Source organism: Apteryx rowi, unplaced genomic scaffold, assembly GCF_003343035.1.
Source record: "Apteryx rowi isolate R43461 unplaced genomic scaffold, aptRow1 scaffold_109, whole genome shotgun sequence".
Lineage (NCBI taxonomy): Eukaryota > Metazoa > Chordata > Aves > Apterygiformes > Apterygidae > Apteryx > Apteryx rowi.
In genome coordinates this window covers 2,111,702-2,132,483 of record NW_020447297.1, presented here as the reverse complement: position 1 = coordinate 2,132,483, position 20,782 = coordinate 2,111,702, and positions in this window count along the sequence as shown.

Genomic DNA, 20,782 nt, shown 5'->3' with positions numbered 1-20,782 from the left:
CTCTGCGCCGTGAGGGGAAGGAGGGAGGGCGGGAAGCGGGAGGCGTCGCCTCGCAGCGGCGGCGGCGGCGGCGGCGGCGGCTTCTCCTCCGGGCGGCCTGCGGCGCCTTTCGGGGCCCAGGCGCCAATGCGAGGGGTCCCCGCTGCGCGTGGGGGGAGCGTCCCCCGGCTTCAACGTGTTTTTGCACCGCACTGCTGCAGACGCAGCCGGGCCGTCTCCCTCCTGAGCGTGGCTGAACGAGCGCCCGTCCTCGCCGCCAGCTCGCCATGGCGGGGGGAAAGGGCGGCGCAGGGAGGAGAGAGGGACTTGCTGGAAGGAGCGGCACCGAGGGGAGCCGGTGTGTCCCCTGTCGAGGAGCATCCCTCCTCCAGGCAGCCTGACCCGCAGGCATCGCGGCCGCGCTGGGAAATGGCGTAGCGCGGCTCCCCTTCCGCTTCACTTTTCCTCTTTCTTCGGGAAGCCCGGACAGTTTCACAGAGATGTCTCTCTCCCTCCCCTGCTTGAGGGGGCAAATATTTTGGTGGACACAAACCCAGAGCGTTTTGCATTGGGAAATGTTTGCCATGATACATTCTTCAGGGCTTAGGTCGGATAATTTTTTTTTCTTCAGAAAGAAAAGGCCGCTCTGGGAGCCAGCCTGAAATGTCTGTCTCTTGCCGTGTCCACACCAAGCGTGTGACAGGTGGGGAAGGCTGTGCTGCCACGGCTGCRTTGATGCAAAGCCCTGCGTAGATGCTCTGCAGCAGTGTAAACTTGTCCAGCTGTGACTTACGAGTCTTGCGTTGCAGTTTTACAATTTGTTTTCACACTGAACACCGATGAAAAGTCCTAGCCTAAGCGTCCGTTTAGTTTTATACCCATCCCTGTACCTAACCCCACTACCAGCTTTACCCTCCTTCCTAATCTCATGACATTTCCTTCAGCCGGCATCAGGAGGGGCCAAAGAAGATTTAATTATGATAGCGAGCTATTTTTCTGAGTTTTGGGTACTAGACCATCCCAGAGTGTGGAAGTGGTAACTGTTTAGTAGTCGCTGAAGTGTCAGATTGTTCAGGTGGGAGGTTGCCAGCACGTTTATTCAGCCCATAAATCCTCAGCTCAGTTTGAGCCTACTACACTTTTCAGACCATTTCATGCTGTGGATATCCAGCAGCTTAAAATCGTGYGGCCCTCCATATTCACCTAATTTGCCTAGTAACTCCTGTAATAGTAACTTGGTACACATCCTTACGGTGATGGTTGTGGGTTTTTCTGGGAAGACATGGGGCAGCACCTCTTCCTACCAATATACACCCTGCACATCCTGTGGCATTGCTATAGCTATCACACAGCCTCCATCTCCACCACAGCTGCGCTAGGTGCTGCAAAAAATGTCTTGTATTACCTCCAGGAAGAAGTTTTGTAGCTTTTCGAGCAGTGATAAGCACTCTCTTATGAAGTCCACACCACTTGAGAAGCAAACCGTTTATCTGTCTCTTGTCCGAGGAGAAATTCAGAGTTAAAAAAATGTTGAGAATGAGCAGTGGCAAGGCTGAAATCAAAGGATGTTTTGGAAGTTAGGAATGCAACAAAGTGGAAATGTTTTCGATGTAATATATTTATAGCTTTCATGGGTGCTATCACCATCATATTTGAGCAACTCATAAAATTTTAACAGCCAGATTCTGTCATATATTTTTTTTATTTATGTCTAATATCACATGATTATGCAAGTAGTCTCTAAGGGAGATTGTTTTTGGAGCTCTTGCATAGGTTCACCAGTCCTTTGGGAACACTTGCATGGTAAGGTATCACACAATGTGAAAAAAAAACATAGCACAGTCTGGCCCTAAATTATTTATTTGTGAAATGCTATTATAAACTAGAAGGGTATTATTTGCCTCATTTTATAACGGGAAACTTGAGATACAGAGCTAGAGAAATTAAGTGCATTACAGTAGGTTCATAGGAATTGCTTTCCAGAGCTACAATTTGAAACCAAGTTTCTTTGATTTCCTTAATCCTCCCAAGCCAAAAAATATCATATGGTTGGGCTTTCTTAGTTTTTTTTTTTTTGGGGGGGGGGGGGTTGTTTGTTTGTTTTTCTCCTGCGCTGAAATAAACTACTAATTAATTCCCCTTTACCTGGAGTTTCTTGCTTTTCTGTTTTTGGAATGTGAACTGTTTCCTAAAGGCAGATGGACAAAGAAGTAACCAAAGCGCTCGTGAAAGACTTGGAAATGTGCTACTTACTTTCCATGCAAGGAGCAAAGATTGTGAGCAATTAAAAGAAAAGTTAATTTGAAGCCCTGAATATTTTAATAAAGAAGCAAATTAGAAAGAAGTTCTGGTCCCCTAGGAGATAAGCTCTTAAGATCATCTCTACGACTACAGCTGATAAATATGCTGCTTGGTAGAAGAAAGACATTAGGGGGGAAAAAAAAAAAGCTTTCAAAGCACATTCAAGGCCCGTCTTTTAAAACTCGAAACATATATCCTAGTTACAAATGAAGATTTTTTCATGGTGTTCCTGTCTAAGAGCTACTGCAGATGCTGCTCTGGTAACATCCTGTGCCCATTGAAACCAATGACAAAGTCCCCATTGATTTCAGTGACTAGAGATGTAGGCTGTTTGAGGGGGATTAAAGTCCGCATGGTAAAGCAGTGTAGTGACGGTTGAATAACTGCCTCTGTACAATACTAGTTTTTGACGTGCCACAAATTTGTCAAACAATCCCTTTTAGGCTAAAATTTTCCAAGACAACTTTTGAATGCGCTAAGATCAGCAGATCTAACTTTCTTTATCCTATCTAAAATCAACTTTAGAGATTTCTTGGTGGTACATTTTATGCCCAAGAAGTCACACTGACAAATCTTGGCTTAAAGTTGCATTCTTTTCTGAGATAATGTGTACTTAGCTAAAGTATTTGGAAAAGTAGAAGGGTGCAGAAGTTACTGTTGAGCAGTTACACAATGTAAACATCAGGGTAAAACTGTTTAATTTGGGACCTAGGCTTTATTTTCCAAAGTGTCTTTGATTGTCCAAATAATTATTAGTCTAAATTTGATCACAGCAGTTCTAACTAACTGGCTGTTGTTTAGGTATTTATAGAGGCTTTTCCTTATCTTTTGGGGAAATTCCATACATAGAATCTGAAATTAAAAACAAACTTTTTTATGAGCAATAAATTGTTGGGACAGTTCTTTCACTTACTATTTTGAGTGTTGCCATTGCAGTTACATAATATTTGTCAGCTGTAATACTATAGAGGACCTAGTGCTCCAAACCCCTCTAGGCTGCTCCTTGAATGCTGAAAAAAGTTTCTTAGCTAATTTATGATTTGAATGCACTTTAGTTACATAAGGAGGAGAAGGAATTTTTGACATAGCCTTTCATTATCTGGGACGTTTCGGTTAGGGGGTGGTGCTCAAAATACTTCTGTGAGACAAATTCATGACTGCTTATTCTAGATCTCGTTCTGTAGCTGTTCTGTGCACAGATTCTTATCGGATGTGAATGGATGTAAAGTGATTTTACTGAGAAAAGAACTGACTTAGGACTATTCATGAGGGTCACAGTAGTTTTGAACATCGAGAGACAATGGATAAATTGCCAAAAAGTTCTACAGCTAAATTTAAAAAGCTTCTGTTACCATTGAAGAACAGATGAGCACCTGAAGTGTTTCCTTTAATTGTTCAGTCATGCAAAACCATTTCTTTAGCATTTTTTCTGACATATAAATGTTGCAGAGCAGAATAATTGGAAAATGGCTTTAATTATAAAATGCCTCAATGCTGAGCAAACAAGTAGTTAAGAGTGAAAAGCCACCAGGCAGTCATCCATTAAGCAAACTTAAACACTGAAAAGGTACTTAAAAAAAWATATATATCTGTGCTAGCTTAGGAGTTTAGAATTTTAAAGGGAAGTAAATGGCTTGGGGATAAGTAATAAAACATAACATCTGTCCACTCTGGGTTGCTGATCAGCATCCAGATCATGTCACTAATATCTGACATTTTTCCGTGCACTGAATGCCAACATGTTTGATGATCTGAGCAGGGCTAGCAGGAAGCTCCTGTCCACATTACAGAAAAGCATTAAAACAGTGGACATTTATGAAGACTCTGAGGAGAGGTAGTTAATATATATTATATTATATTTACTATTATTCAAATACTAACAATCCCATTAATAACTTCATTGAGACAGGGGCAGAGAAGTAAAATAAAAGCGTATTTTGGCTACCCATATGTTAAGTGAGCCCCAGCGAATTTCTCTCTCTTTTGCTCTCTGACAAACTCCTAGGCTGCTTAYGCAGCAGCCTCACAGCTGAGATTCACATCTCAAGCAAAACCTTTGTCCTAGGGTTGGCTATTACTGAAAAGGAGCATTGATTTGGGGACACATGTATCCTCAGGTTATAGGGATATTTGTAACCTCACCTATCCAAACACTCCCTGCAGTTCTGTTCAGAGCCAGACTTCCCCTTTCCCCAAGGATTTCCTGTGAACCATAACTCAATTAATACCTTAACTGTAACAGGCCTCCTAAAGGACTATTGAGCTTACTCCCCCATCCTTCCCTAAAGCTTAGGAACGTTTCCATCCCTGGCATGAGTAGGTGGAGCCATCTGCTATCCAGGCAGTAAACAGAATTTGTTAACGATGGTCCCAGCATGATAGAAATATAAGCAAGTTATTAATCCATTATGTGGTAAATTGCCTAATGGGGTGCGGTATTTTCCTGTATGTTTAGCTTCTTTAGGCACTGACATCCATATTTCATATAAGCTGGTATAGGGGACTTTAAATGGGAACGATGTATGCAGGTCACTACCCGCATCTTGCTGAGACTAGAAATACAGGTAGCCTGTTGCTGAGAGGCAGATCAGGTTTGGGAGACTTTAAGGACTGTGGTGAAAAGGGTACTTGTCCTCCAGTTGCCTGGATAAATAAATACCTTCAGTCTCCCTGGCTGATATTGCATAAATCGCAACAGTGCAAACATGCAAAAAACATTTAGAAAGCAAATGCTGACAAAAAACTTGAATATGAGTTCAGAAGCTGGATTGACATTCCAGTGGAAATACAGCTCTAGTTAATGTGGTTTCCCGTTTAATTCTCCCAGCTGGTCCAGACTGATTCCTTACTCTAGAATCTTCCCATCTACATAATTGCTTATTTGCCCCTATCACTAGTATCTGAGTACTTCCCAAATAATTTTGCAAAAACATCTCTATCTCTTGCTCCTGTACACTACTTGTAGAGAAAGGGTTTGATGATTCTAGTTTCTTGATCAATAATGCCAGACGTCTGATGTGTGGGCTGATGTATTGTGTATATCTGAAGATCATATTTGGCCTGATCTAAACCCCAGTGCAATTACTTTTTTTTTTTAATTAATTCAGTAGGTTATAACTCAGGGCTATTGAAAGAAAATGAAGTCTTGCTAGTTATCAAAACTATTCCTTAGCCAAAAGATGAAGGCTGCTTCATATGAGACTTGAACCAACCTGCTGATTTACCCATTCAATAATAATTAAAATAGGTCAAAAAAGAGATTATTTTATGCAGCTTGTAATTGACCTGTGAAACTCCGTGCCACAGAAAAGTACAGAGGTTAATGATATGATGTCTGATTTTGTATGTGGAATCTTGCATGGAAATCAATGAGTGGGCCATGCTACACAGCAGCAACACAACTGAGAGTTTTTACTCTCACAGTAAAATTAGACTGTTTGTGTTACTGCGTTCTTGCAGTCTACCATCTGCTTCTCTGAATCTGTTGTCTCGCTTCTTGTATTAAATTGCGAGCTTTTGAAATGGAAGACAATCAATGTCTTTTGGCATATACTTTGACAACCTATATCAATGAAAGAAATAGGGCAATTTTGACTAAAAGCCTACCCTTATTCAGAAGTGAGACGGAGGTACGAATTAGAAATAAAAAATCACAGAATCACAGAATTGCTGAGGTTGGAAGGGACCTCTGGAGATCATCTACTCCAACCCCCCTGCTCAAGCAAGGTCACCTAGAGCACGTTGCACAGGATCACGTCCAAGCGGGTTTTGAATATCTCCAGAGAAGGAGACTCCACAACCTCTCTGGGCAACCTGCTCCAGTGCTCTGTCACCCTCACAGTGAAAAAGTATTTCCTCATGTTCGGATGGAATTGTTTGTGTTTCAGTTTGTGCCCGTTGCCTCGCGTCCTGTCGCTGAGCACCACTGAAAAGAGTCTGGCTCCAACCACTTGACACCCTCCCTTCAGATACTTGTACACGTTGATAAGATCTCCTCTCAGCCTTCTCTTCTCCAAGCTAAACAGGCCCAGCTCTCTCAGCCTTTCCTCACAGGAGAGATGCTCCAGTCCCCTAATCATCTTTGTAGCCCTTCGCTGGACTTGCTCCAGTAGTGTCACATCCCTCTTGTACTGGGGAGCCCAGAAGTGGACGCAGTACTCCAGATGGGGCCTCACCAGGGCTGAGTAGAGGGGGAGAATCACCTCCCTCGACCTGCTGGCAACACTCTTCCTCATGCACCCCAGCATACCATTGGCCTTCTTGGCCACAAGGGCACATTGCTGCCTCATACTTAACTTGGTGTCCACCAGCACTCCCAGGTCCTTCTCTGCAGAGCTGCTTTCCAGCAGGTCAACCCCCAACCTGTCCTGGTGCATGGGGTTATCCCTCCCCAGGTGCAGGACCCTGCACTTGCCTTTGTTGAACTTCATGAGGTTCCTCTCCGCCCACCTCTCCAGCCTGTCCAGGTCTCTCTGAATGGCAGCACAGCCCTCTGGTGTATCAGCCACTCCTCCCAGTTTTGTATCGTCAGCAAACTTGCTGAGGGTGCACTCTGTCCCTTCATCCAGGTCATTGATGAAGAAGTTGAACAAGACTGGACCCAGTACTGACCCCTGGGGGACACCGCTAGCTACAGGCCTCCAACTAGACTCTGCGTCGCTGATCACAACCCTTGAGCTCTGCCATTCAGCCAGTTCTCAATCCACCTTACTGTCCACTCATTCAGCCCACACTTCCTGAGCTTGTCTATGAGGATGTTATGGGAGACAGTGTCAAAAGCCTTGCTGGAGTCAAGGTAGACAACATCCACTGCTCTCCCCTCATCTACCCAGCCAGTCATTCCATCATAGAAGGCTATCAGATTGGTTAAGCATGATTTCCCCTTGGTGAAGCCATGCTGACTACTCCTGATCACTTTCTTTTCCTCCACATGCTTGGAGATGGCCTCCAGGATGAGCTGCTCCATCACCTTTCCAGGGATGCAGGTGAGGCTGACTGGCCTGTAGTTCCCTGGSTCCTCCTTCTTGCCCTTTTTGAAGGCCAGGGTGACATTGGCTTTCTTCTAGTCATCAGGCACCTCTCCTGTTCTCCATGTCCTTTCAAAGATGATGGAGAGTGGCTTAGCAATGACATCCGCCAGCTCCCTCAGCACTCGTGGGTGCATCTCATCAGGGCCCATGGATTTGTGGGTGTCAAGTTTGCTTAAATGATCTCTAACCCGATCCTCCTCCAGCAAGGGAAAGTCTTCCTTTCTCCAGACTTTCTCTCTTGCCTCCAGGATCTGGGGTTCCTGAGGGCTGGCCTGAGCAGTAAAGACTGAAGCAAAGAAGGCATTCAGTAACTCTGCCTTCTCTGCATCCTTCGTCACCAGGGCACCCACCCCATTCAGCAAAGGGCCCACATTTTCCCTAGTCTTCCTCTTGCTACTGATGTGTTTGAAGAAGCCCTTCTTGTTGTCCTTGACATCTCTCGCCAGATTTAATTCCAAACGGGCCTTAGCCTTCCTCGTCGCATCCCTGCATCCTCTGACAACGTTCCTATATTCCTCCCAAGTGGCCTGTCCCCCTTTCCACTTTCTGTATACTTCCTTCTTCTGGTTGAGTTTTGCCAGGAGCTCCTTGCTCATCCATGCAGGTCTCCTACCTCCTTTGCTTGACTTCCTACTCATAGGGATGCACCGCTCTTGAGCCTGGAGGAAGTGATCTTTGAATATTAACCAGCTCTCTTGGACCCCCCTTCCTTTTAGGGCCCTAACCCATGGCATTCCTCCAAGTAGGTCCCTGAAGAGGCCAAAGTTTGCTCTCCTGAAGTCCAGGGCTGCGATCCTACTTAGTGCCCTGCCTCCTCCTCGCAGCATCCTGAACTCCACCATCTCATGGTCACTGCAGCCAAGGCTGCCCCCGACCTTCACATCTTCCACCAGTCCTTCTTTGTTTGTTAGTACGAGGTCCAGCAGCACATCTCTCCTTGTTGGCTYCTCCACCACCTGTGTCAAGAAGTTGYCMCCARTGCTCTGCAGGAACCTCTGGGACTGTTTGTGCCTAGCTGTGTTGTCTTTCCAGCAGATGAACAGACAGAAAAAAAGGGAGAAATTGCATTAATTAATTAAGAAGTGTAGACACTTGATAAGAAATGCAAAAGCCATTAAGAAAAATCGGTGGCTTCTTAGGCTCAAGACAGTAGCATAGTGTTTTTGAAAGTGCATTAGACTAAGAATTTCTAGCAACAGCATGCAAACATTCTTTAATGGAGAGGTATTCATTAGTAGCAGTGACAAAAAGTAGTAATTGTTATGTTTATTGTCCATCATGGCAGAGGGCAGCCAGTGGGGATTGTGGTGCAGCCTGCGGGGACTGGCGTTAGTCCTTGCTTTGATCAGTGATAGTTTTGTGATTGGCAGTATTGAAAGGGATGGTAAGGAGGCAGCAGTCCCACAGAGGCATCTGGATCATTGGTGAAAGTGGCCACTCAGCAAAATACAGCCATGGGCAAAGCTGGACTGTGTCTATGTGTGTCTGTATCCCTTTAAGAAGTTTGGGATGAAATGCAATATCCCCAGGATCACTCTGATTCAAACTAATAACTAATAAATAGCTTTTTGAGGGAAAATGACATGGTGATTCCTTTCCCATAGGGGTTTTTTTTTTTTTTGGTCTCAAGTTTAGTTTACCTTTTTACCTTTGCATTAAAGACTTACAAACTCCAACTCAATGTTCTCATTAAGCATCATCTGAGAACACTCTGTTAAGCAGAACAATACAAGGAATGCTTGAAACTGAGTCAGCTCAGGTACTTCAGAGCTTATTAGCTCTAGCTCAGACAGTTTGGATGTCTCTGCACCATGTTTGCCGGCACAGCAGGAGGGTGTAATAATTCAGCTGTGATGCCAGGCAAATGTACGCAGTCAGCACAGGTTCAGAGCTGTGCCCTTGCTGGGGACCATGGAGCGGAGACATCAAAGTAGCTCTGCAGATCAGTTTACCAGGAGCAGAGATTCGTCTGAGACAATTTGCTCTGCTGCACCAGAAATGACTTCATGTAGAGCCGGTGGGACACCTTGTCACTGCTCTCCTTACATTACTGTTTCCAGGAGTGCGACGTGTAGCACAGAGAAACTTGAGCTGGTTCCAGGCAGAACCAGCTGAGGTCTGGCAAGGTTTATTAACCCAGACTCAACACTGTATAAAGGCAGCCGTATTGCTTCCTAGCCCCAGCTGGCCCCAGAACAAGTACAGCTGCGTTTGTATGCAGTACCAGTAAATTGTAAATTTACCAGTAACCAGTAAATTGCATTGAATCCAAGCTGACTCTGCACAAAGTCAGCTCAGGTTCTTCTACATCCAGACATCTGACAGTACTTAAAAATAAAGAATTCAAGTCACAACACAAAGGTAACTGGGTAAAGTGAAACGGTCTGTGTGATCTAAGAGGTCAAACTAGTTTATACAGCACTTTGGTATGGTCTTAAATCTGTGAATCTGCGGCTGAGGCTCCTTTGCGCTATGGTAAAAATACCAAGAACRGTGCTGATAAGGAAGTAACTTGAGTATTTAGCAGATCTGTGGCTTCAGTGAGGTGTGTAATTTTCAATAGATCCAAAGTGTAGAAAAGGGGAAAGTGATTGATTATCCGCTCCTGACACTGGGGGAAGAATGTTCAGTCCCGGTAAGAGAAGAGGACACGGAAATTCTCACACATGGAGAATGGGAATTTCATCCTTGGGATGAAAGAGAGGGTTGGATTCATGCAGGGAGTTCCTACAAAGAAGAAGTAGGGCGGTTGTATAGAAGGAAGTTATTGGGGAATGAAAGATTGCCAGAAGTCCTTGATTTGCACAGTGAGTTTAGACTACAGCAGTAATAAAATATGCAGTCCTTTTTGATAACAGTACCAGCAATAACCATCAAGATTGATGTTAATGTTGATATAAATAAAGCTATAATGGAATTATGATCAGCTAGGGTCAGGGAGATACTTTTTTTCTGGGCTGAACAATTAAGTGCATTGTGTGCACTTATGGAGAGAGAAGGTTGGAAGGAGAGGATTTATATTGTCTTCTGAAAGATTCAACGCTGACCGTTGTCAGAGACAGGATCTCGCATTGATCTGTTTGGGAATGATAATTTCTCTGTTCTGCAACAACAGCAAAATCAGTGTGCTGGGGGTTCAGAAGCTTCGACCTCACTTGATTCGATACTAAAAGATTTGGTAGACAGAGAGACGTATAAAACTGTCAGCATGATCTAGTGAAAACATTATTTATGCCTCTGCATAAGAGCAATTTGTCTTATGACAAGGCAGGAGCTTAACATAAAACCTGAATGTAAACATATAAATAAAATGGCTCCTCCTGCCTTAATGCCTTCATCACCTACTGCCTTAATCATCTACTAGTGAGTTTTCCTAAAACAGCTGAGCCCATCTAAAGACTCTCTACCAGCAAAAGGGGAAGTCCTGTCCCCTTTTGCAAACAAAAAAAAACAACAAGGGGACAAGTTTGCACATCTGGGAGTGAGGGAGGAAAGAGCAGGATCACTTAGAGACACTCAGGAATTTCACAAAACTTCATCTGTTGGTGCCTGATGTAAGTGTTTAGGGTTAGGTAGGATGAATCCAAACCACAGAGGTGTCATCTAGGGGAGGTATTCTCTACCTACAGCTTGGCAAAGGTGTCCTGAGAGACTTGTGTGAATCTGTCAGTCAAATAAAGATAAATGTTGCTCTTCTGAAGGATTATAAATCAATGGGGAAATTGGTTGTGTTATATTCTTCTACACCCTATTACTTTTAGTCCTGGTGCTCACATCTGTCAAGCATTTATCTGGAGGAACTGCCTGGCCTTTGTGAGAGTAATAATGAATAACTAAGCTTTTTGTCACAGTAATAAATGAAGTATTAGTGGTGAATTAAGGAACAGAACATGAGAAAATCCAGCCATGCAGAGATTACTGTTAGTTAGAATCTTACTAAATAGTCAGATCTGTAAGTGTTAATGTAGCTGGGTAGATGAAGGAGTGACATATTCACAGAGTAATCAAGATCAGTAAAAATATAGGTCGCACAAATTCTGAGGRTGGATTCCATGGCTTTAAAGCTACAAAACTATAGTATCTTCCTGTGGCAATGGTTGCACTGAGTTCCTTAAAGTACATTCTAGGAGCAGAAACATTCGTTTATGTCAAGGATGGGGTAGAAAAAAAGACTGTTTCTTCCACATTCTGTAATTGAGCTTCAGTACTACTAGCCAGCATCTGTAAAGCTGATCAGATCAAGGTCCATACAGTAGAAACAGGTTTTGACTATAATTTCTGACCCAAGTGTTGGACACACTCAGGTCTGGTTAAAAGGTATGAGCCAAGGAAAATCATTGGAAGCTTCATTAGACAGGATTCGATCGCATCTCTCAAACATGGCTACATTTTCTTGTGCGTGCCCTGCCAGCATTGACAAGCATAATGCTGCTGAGCCAAATTCTCCCAGCAGTATAAACGGGAGCAGAATATGTCCCTTAATTCTCAGGTGAAAGTGATTCATCCCTTGAAACAAAAATGTGTCTCTGTCTCTCACTTGGGCCATCTCTCTCCTCATTTTCTTCCAATTCTCTGCTCTGCCAGAGCACTACATCAGTCATTTTCCTTCACTAAAGACAACCTCTCCTATAGACTTGTCACAAAGAATTGTATGAGGAGCATTCCTGTCGGAGAACCGCTTCTGATTCTTTGCCTTGACTGAACTGCAGCTGAGCTCTTACAGGAGCTTCCTCACACCCTGCCTCTACATGTTGTTTTTTGTTGCCCTAGTTATAGGGAAATGGAGGGGAAAACAGAATGATAATAAGCACCTAAGCAATACTGCCAGGGAACAAACAGCTCAGAGAAAGAGCAGTGAAAAATCATACACAACAGAGAGAGTCTCCAGGGATAGTGTGAAGATTTAGGGCAGTCATGCAGTAATTGCAGTGATTGCAAAAGGCAGTGTGCACCCTATTATTTACAGCAAACAATATATGCAGTAGATCCAGCCTGTTTTTATGTTCCCGAGGCTTATGGTTTGCTTTGTTCTCTCTCCATTTGATCAGCATTTCCAAATATTTTTTCCAGCACTTTGGCCTATCATTTGCAGTTTTATAGACTGTTACAAATACTGTTGACATCTGCGGTTCTAAAACTGAGATGGGTTAGTTAGTTTTGATTAGTCATAATGTGACTCTTGTAGGGTCATGGCTGGATAAGCTTCACTCTAGAAGGTAGATTTCTAGGACAAACGCTCAGTATTTATAAGCATAGACATCATTTGCCGGTGAAAATCTATTTTAGACTTTTGGAGGAAGGCTGAGGAAACAAAATTTAAACCATTTCTGAGCCACTGATCAGGCAGCTATCCTTCTTAAATGGCATTCAAATTCACGGAAAATACATATATGTGCATAGCTCCTGGGCTACTGGATCTGTATAAATGTGGGTATGTGGCCACATTCTTCCCTGCCTAATATCCTGCCTAATATCCACCAAACATCCTTCTCTTTGTCCACAGAAATATTTCTGCAGCATGCAAATGATGAGTGAGTATCACTCAGGAAATAGCCTTCTTGATCAGACTACACAGAGGTCTAAAATGAGGCGGAAACAGGATTTGAAAGTTTCACTCTGTTCATATCCAGATTCCTGATACCACACACAATTTTTGGCAGAAACATACGGTGAAATATTGATGGTAAATGGCAGAACATTTGAATGAAAACAATAGAGACGAACATAATTTCCATACTCAAGTGTTTTTTTCCAGGAAAATATATTTATGAGTGGTTTAACCAGTGCTATGGTGCAGTGCGTATTTCTCAGGCGTTGACTTTTTCACACATCTTTATGAAGACAGGTCACTCTGTAAACCTGATGCAAGGCTGCTCCATTTTCCCATCAGCAAAGGTGTAAACTGGGTAGGAGATGACTCACCTTCTCCTGATGCACCACTCCCAATGTACATCTGTGATACAGTCATCTCCAGATGCTCATCTCCTAACACAGCCCCAAGTAATCCTAAAACTGAATTACAATCAATGAGATTTTTAAAGCAAAGAAGGTTGGGGTCATTTTCTTTTAGGCTTTTCAGGATTCACATTTTTGCTCTACTCTCCCACTGTGAGACCTAGAACTTTGTTTTAGAAAGAAAGCTGAGATTTTCCCAGGCTTCCCATTATTCCAGAATTTTGAATCTTAAGTCAAACATCAGATAATTCACAGGTCATGGTAAAATTGAGGGAGACAGATGTTCACAGTGCTCAGAGTAAGCTATGTAATCTCTTTTCTTCTCTTTACCTACCAGATGAAAAACTGTCTAATTTTTAGACCACCTCTAATGTAACTGGAAAAGTGTATGTAAATGCAATCTAGTTTGCTGACTGTACTGTGTATCCCCTCACAGTGAAGTACATGGATGGTTCTTACAAAGAAGTTCTCCAGGGAAACTTAGAAGCTGTATATTCCCTGTCTCCTCAGTGAAGGCCTGCAGATGCCTGCAAGTGGATGTGTGCCTGAAGCCCGTAGGCATGTTTGGGACAGATTTAATCTAACTAACCTGGGTATGATGGTAAAGACAGCTCGGTGGCACAGACTTTCAGTGTGATACGGCAACCTAAGAGGGTACTCAGAACCCATGGTGGGTTTATGTGGTCCTTACCGAAGGCGAGACTACTCTATTCCCAGACCAGACTAAAACCGTGTTGGAAGTTGCACGCTTCACCGACGCATGTTGCAATCCAGCCTCTAATTGCTACGAAGCCACGCTCTGCCTGAATGCTCCGACATGCTCTTAGACAGCGTTCTGCATCTGATGACGTGTGCTATCTGACAGGAGGCAGAGAATATATTTGGAGCATGGCATATCTCAGGACTGAATGCAGACATAAGGGCATGAAGTAGAGGTGTGCAGTAATGCAGCTGCTACCGTCTCACGGGGTGCGCGGAGTGTGCTACATCAGGTGGCATCAGTGTAGGTGCCAGAGCCCCTCTTCCTGTCCTACATTTGTGTGGTAGATCATTAAACRGTGTTATAGAAGAAGGGATATTAGCTCTGATGTTCCCAGCTGAGGCTGCTTACTTAAATCTGCCTATAATTAAAACCGGCCATAGTATTTTTGATACTTTTTTTTAGTTTGCAGTTCTTTCTTGTGCATGGCATGACTGCACTACAATCAGGGTGGATTTACATGATGGATAATGTTGTTTCTCTAATGGGCTAATCCTAGAAATCCTCAGGGGAAAAAGGCTCTTTGAGCATGTAAAACTGCATATGTGCCTGCTGCTAATTAGGCAAATATAACCTCCAATTTGAATCTTCTTGGAGACTAGGAGGAAGAAAATGCCCTGAATCCAGATGGGGAAGGGTTAACAAATGAAACAGAGGCTGCAAAATTGAAATATTCTTTCTGGCTTGGAGATGGTAGGCAAAAGCGCTCATCAAGCACAGAGTTTCTTCATCTGGTATCTAACAGTGCCACAGGGGACAGTGAGATGCCTGGGAACCAAGGTCGTTGCCTCCCTCTTTTAAATGTTGCATTATTGCCTACTGTACAAAAGTAAAAGCTGGACCTCCTGCATAGCCAAAGTGATCGAGTGACAGAAGCCAGGCAAGTAAGCATGGAAAAATGTACAGGTACCAGCACTTTAAATTCGCAGATATTTAGGGCTAGAAGGGACTAGGAAATTATGTAGTCTGACCTCATTTGTACTTGGATTTTTCCCCAGTTACTCCTCCGTAGAGCCTGATAACTTGTCATTTAAAGGGGAACCGAGAAAGTCAGTGACCTGCAGATATATAAAACTCTCCCTTCTTGAGCAGGAAATCTGAGGTTTGGGGGATGCTCCCATCTTCCCCCCCACCCCATCTGCTGCCAGTTACAAGCAGTCTGCGCTCCTGTGCCTCACACTCCGAAAGGGAGGATGTCAAGACTTTAGATAAGGCCTGCTTGGGCACCAGGACCTTGAGAAACAAGAGCCTCCCCTCACTGCTGGGGCACTATTAATTATTGTGGTCTGGAATTATCTCCTCCTCGTCAGGACCTTGAGAGACAACACCTGCTTTCACTGCTGGGGCAGTGTTAATCATTGTGGACTGGAATTAACTCCTTCTTACCCCAGCTATGGGACCTCTCCTTGGGACCACCACTGCGAGAGTAAAGCAGTCATTGGCAGTCACTCAAACTCCTTTCTTCAGTGCTGAAGAGTGCKCAAGGCAGCTAGCCTACCAYTGGGGGTGTTCGGCCACCCCCCTCACCCCRTGACTGCGGGTGCRATCATCRTAACAACGATGGAGGAGAGTTGAACCCTGCAGCAGCCAAGAGCCAGGGACTGCGCCTGCGTGAAGASAACTGTAACYGGCCTAGCGACTCCACCTCCACCTTCCCCTGAAGGGTATAAASAGGTTGGCCCCGGAGGCCGTCTTTGGCTCTTGGCGGGTGACAGCAGGTCTGCCAACTTGCAGAACCCCTCGGGACAGGGACGCCCGCCCACAGTTGCTTCCTTGGGGTTGAGCGTATGTTGGCCGCTGAGGCAACGTGTGGGCAAGATCAGTCAGAATTGGTTTGCCTAGTTCATCCATTTGGGTAGTTACAGTTAGTATAAAYTAGTTAGCTTTGTCCGTTTACYGTTAGCACAACTTTYAGTGTAATTAGAAAATAAGTACTAAGTTTCTGTTAATAAGAATTGTTGCTTTGCACCGTTGTAACTTGTGCAGTAAATTGTGATCTTTAAAACAAGTTGTGGAGTYACRCAGTAAATCTCCTTCTCCCCYTTCTCCCCTCCCTCACACCACACAAAACCCACACRGTCYGGGACTGTAAGGTAGTTGGTCGTCCCRCGACATGAGGAGAAAGTTAAAATACACAGTTTTTACGGCCAAATCCTGCAAAATATTACGCATGTCCTTACCCAGTAGACTAAATGGCTATATCCAGACCAGGAAACTAAACAGGGCCRGACACTGGCTTGGACACTGCCTGCTCTTCAATTGTTAGCACTGCCCTCCGCGTGGCTTTGCCTTCTGCTGACTGACACGGGCATGGTCTGAGAAGGTCATGGGCCAGCRACTTCTCTGGGTCACCAGAACAAAGAAAGCCACCCTGCCCTGGGGGCAAAGAACTGGGGCAGAAATAAGCTATATGGACATGAGCCATGACGTGCCATTTGCCCTCCGGTCAGAGAATAAGCCCTGGCCTGCTTTATTTATAGGTAGAGATATAGTCAATGAGCTTAATCGTGGGCCAAAAGAAATGCCTAAGTTTGTAAAGGATCTCCTGTCAATGCTTTTAGATGCCGCAGCATTGTCTGAGGAGGAGGGGGAATGATGGCTCTTTGGAGAAAAAGCTGTCATAACATTTATCCAGAGCTGAATGTCCTGTCAGTTCTCAAGAAATAGYGAAGCGCTCCAACATTAAACAGATGTCGTATTTTGAGAAGTCTGAAGTTACTGTGACTTACCAAGAAGAGGCAGAGGGAACAGAGAGAGTAAGGCACCATGTTGATAAACACAAAGCCATRACCACCTCCTTCACAACCTCCACTAACTCCCAGTCAGCTTCCAAGGGTATTGGCCTAAGTGTCTGCTATTAAATATTAATATAGCATGACAAGAGGATGTAATAAATAAGAGGAGGCTGCTTTCAGGGCCTTGAGTGCACCAAAAAGTTCTACAACCTCTTCCCTGCTCTTCAGAAAGGGGTTTTAGCTGCTTGTGCTGAAGGTAGCTCTGGTACAGTGCTGCTGTAACCTTGGATCAGCCTGATGTGAAATGAATGTGTGTGATGAACTGCTGTGAGAAGCCCCTTTTGGGGTGTTCCCCCTTGGCTTGGGAGCTGCATTTAAGCACAGGCCCTTGCAAGAGCTGTTAGAGGTTTGCTTGTGCCCCGCCTCCTACTTTGATGATCCTGACCTTCTGGCTTGGCTTCCTGGACCTGCCTTGATGCTATGGGCTTTTCTGGTATCTGCTGAACTCTTGGCCAAACTTGGTGACCTCATGGGAGCCGCTCTGCTCTCCTTGCTTGGATACTGTGGGACTGAGCCCTTGCTGCGGAGGATGCTGCCTGCCTTTGACAGCTTCAGGCCTTGCCCCCGCAGCTCCAGGCTGACCTCCAAGCCCTGCAGGGGAGTATGGGCAGCCAAGAGAGGCAGGTCTTGGCCTTGCAGGCTTCTCTGACACCACCTGCAGTCATGGTGATCCCTCTCCTCCATCTGCCTGAGCTGTTCAATGGGAACTGGGCAAGGCTATAGGGATTTACTTGTCATATGCGACTCAGCTTTGCCACCCATCCAGCAGATTTTAGTTGTTCAGTGACAAGAATGTGCCAGGTCTCAGAGAGGGCTCTGGATTGGGTCATGCCCTATACCGAATGCCATGACCCCATACTAAAGGACCCTGCAACTTTATTCACTGCTCTGAACCAGTATTTTGGGCATCACAACGATATGGCTGTGGCTAAGGCTAGCTGGCTGGAGCTCTGCCAGRGAAGCCAGTGGGCTGCTAATTGCAATTCATTAAGTGAGCATTAAGGAAAGTGAGTAGGGGGGGAAAGAACCCACCACGTCCTGCACCATCTCTTCAGCTGCCCCCAGAARAGGAGCCTGCGGAGAGAGGTGCCACCTTCCCTCACTGCTCACCCCAAGTGACAATGCAGACAGGGAGGAGGCAGTGTTTTCATGGTGGTGAGAAAGGCCATCATGTAGCCACTTGCCCTGACAGCCTCGTCGCTTCCTCAGTGCCAGGAAAACCTCTGCCCTGACCACTGCAAAGGGARCATGGTCAAGGGTGTGTTTACTAGAGCCCCACCTCACAGCACGCCTGCCAGGCGCGAGCACAATCCAAGCTGCTGCTCTGATGGCCCCGCGGCCTCCAATAATTTTGCTGCCTCTGAATTTGCCCAAAGTGCCTGGATCCCTACTGATGCACTCCAATGACTGTCACTGCTTCAGAGGCAGAACCTATCACCCATGAGACCATTCACCTCCAGGTCACTGTGGCACCTGGACGCTCAGAATCTGTCCTTCCCCATCCTGCATTCCCAGGCCCATCCCTCTACCCCAGCCACTGGATACACCCTCAGCACCACTCCCAGACAAGTACAGGGACTCTGTCAACAACTTTGAGGGATGTGGAAACACTGCCACCACGCTGCCTGCACGACTGCCCCATGAATTTGATTCCAGGAAAGGAAGTGGTCTTTGGGTGCATCTATACTTTGTCGCACCTTGAATTAGCGACCCTTGAATACCTTAAGGAGAGTCTGGCATGTGGGTTCGTCTGCTCCTCTACACTAATTTAGGGAAAGCTTGATGTTCTCATTGATGTAGGGCTGCAGACCTGAGGAGTCTTCCTGGGAATGGGTGGGCAGTAGGCACACCCAAGCTAAGACCTGAGCATTTCATAAATACCTCTCTAAAGATGACCTTTGTAAGGTGTGGGGACAAACCTTGATGGGAGGGGAGATGGCTGTCAGGGCACTGAGTGCACCAACAGGCTCTGCAACTTCTTCCCTGCACCTCCTAGGGCTCTCGCTGCCTGTGCTGAAGGTCAGCCCTGATGTAGTGCAGCTGTAACCTTGGATCAGGCTGCTGTGAAAACAGTCATGAGAGAGAGCTGTGAGAAGTCCTATGTAGTACCTTCACCAGGAATCCTCCAGCTCTTGGCTTGAGAGCTGCATTTAAACTCAGACCCTTGCCTTTGGTGCTTGCCTGAGCGGTGTTGCAGGTGTGCCTGTGCTCTGCCCCGCTGAGCAGCCCACTCTTGCTGCTTCCTGACAGAGGGAATGCGCAAGACCAAGGTCAGAATAATACAGCGAGAGTTAAGGCTTGTTCCCACTTTGCTCCTTTAAGTCAGTATTAAAACAGCGTGATTCTTTGTCTATATAGATATATGTATAAATGATCATTAATTCATTTTGCAGAGGCATTGCATCCTTTAGTTCCTGCTTCACACGGACCACAAATAGTGTACAGATTGAAACTGTGTTGATGGGGCTACATTTAGCAGAAGGTACAACTGGGTTATTGCTAATGCTATTCAGGATTTTAAAAGTCAAAGTACATACAGCTCCCTGCTGATAAAAATATTTCAAGTTGCTGCTTGACTCAGGGGTGAATTCAATGTGAAATCTCCTCAAAACGTTCGGCAGTATCGGCTTAAAGCATTCTCGCCATCATCCTGCGCTGCTCCTTTGGTTACATCAGCATGACCGGGGGCCCTGCTGTGAACTGGATCAGGGAGCTTATAAAGAAGAGGTGTAGGTGCGTTGTTTCTTCTTTCCTCCTCAGTTCTCTGATCTTTCTCACAGCTGTCCCCAAACTATCACGTCAGTGCAGGGCAGGAATGAACAGCAGGGTGCAGGAATACCTTAAGCCAGTTGTGTCACTTTTGCGTCATGTGAAACCAGGGTAGAAAGTTAACAGCTACAGTGAACTGCCTTGGTGATTAAGCTGCTGCCTCTATTCTTGAGTATGAGCTGGGCAGTGAAAGAAGAGGGAGCACAGAGTATTTGAGCTTGTTCAGGAAAAGTCAGGCAGTGGCAGCGAGACTTGCCTGTGCAGGCTGTGCCTCCCTGCTATGGAGTGCTCGTACCTTCACCTGAAGTGACATTACTGGTTACTGATGAAGTCAGGTTGTCACTCCGGATGGACTGAGCTGATCCAGTCTGATGACTCTGGTATGACAAAATAAATGCTGGCCTGTGCAATGGGAAYTAACAAGTTGCACTTTTTGGTTCGACTCCAAGCTGTATTACACCCAATCAGTATTTTCTATGAACCGTTCAATTTTAAACCATGGGTTTGATGTGCAATGTTTGCATGATTATTTAATTAATGTCTTTCAAAGTTCGCTATAACTCACTTTGAATACTTTGCTACAACCAATATAAAAATGACATGGGGTTGGATCTATAGAATGAGTTGATCAGGCGATGATTATTCTTGAGGGAATAAAAATGATTTGTTAGATTGGGAAGTCATCGGCTATGCAGGAGCTATGGAAATAATCTGTAAGTCATGGTAACACGGGAAACACACAGGAGAAACTCAGGGTAAATCCATGATGTACAAAAAAGTATATGCAAGAAAGTCAGTGTATATTTGCACACTTCAATATAAATGCAGAGAAAGGTGGTTCTTCATGTTACAGATAGTTGAACTGTAGAAGTCCTTGCCAGATATTGCGGATGCAAAAAGTTGAAGTCTCCCTGGGTTAAAAGGGAGATTAGACAGGAATTTGGAGGAGAAATCTAGTGAGCATGACTAAGTAGACAAACCACATCAGATTCAGGAAACTCTGAGATGAAAGTAGTTGGAGACTAGAAGAGTAGTTGGTGGAGGAAATATCATTTATTCTTTCTTTCACATCTGCTTATGGGCACTGTGGGAAGCAGGGCACTGGGCTAGTTGGGCATTCGGCCTGAGTCAGTATCCCTGTTCTTTTGTTTTTATGATACAATTATTTATTGCCATTAAACCATTAATATGAA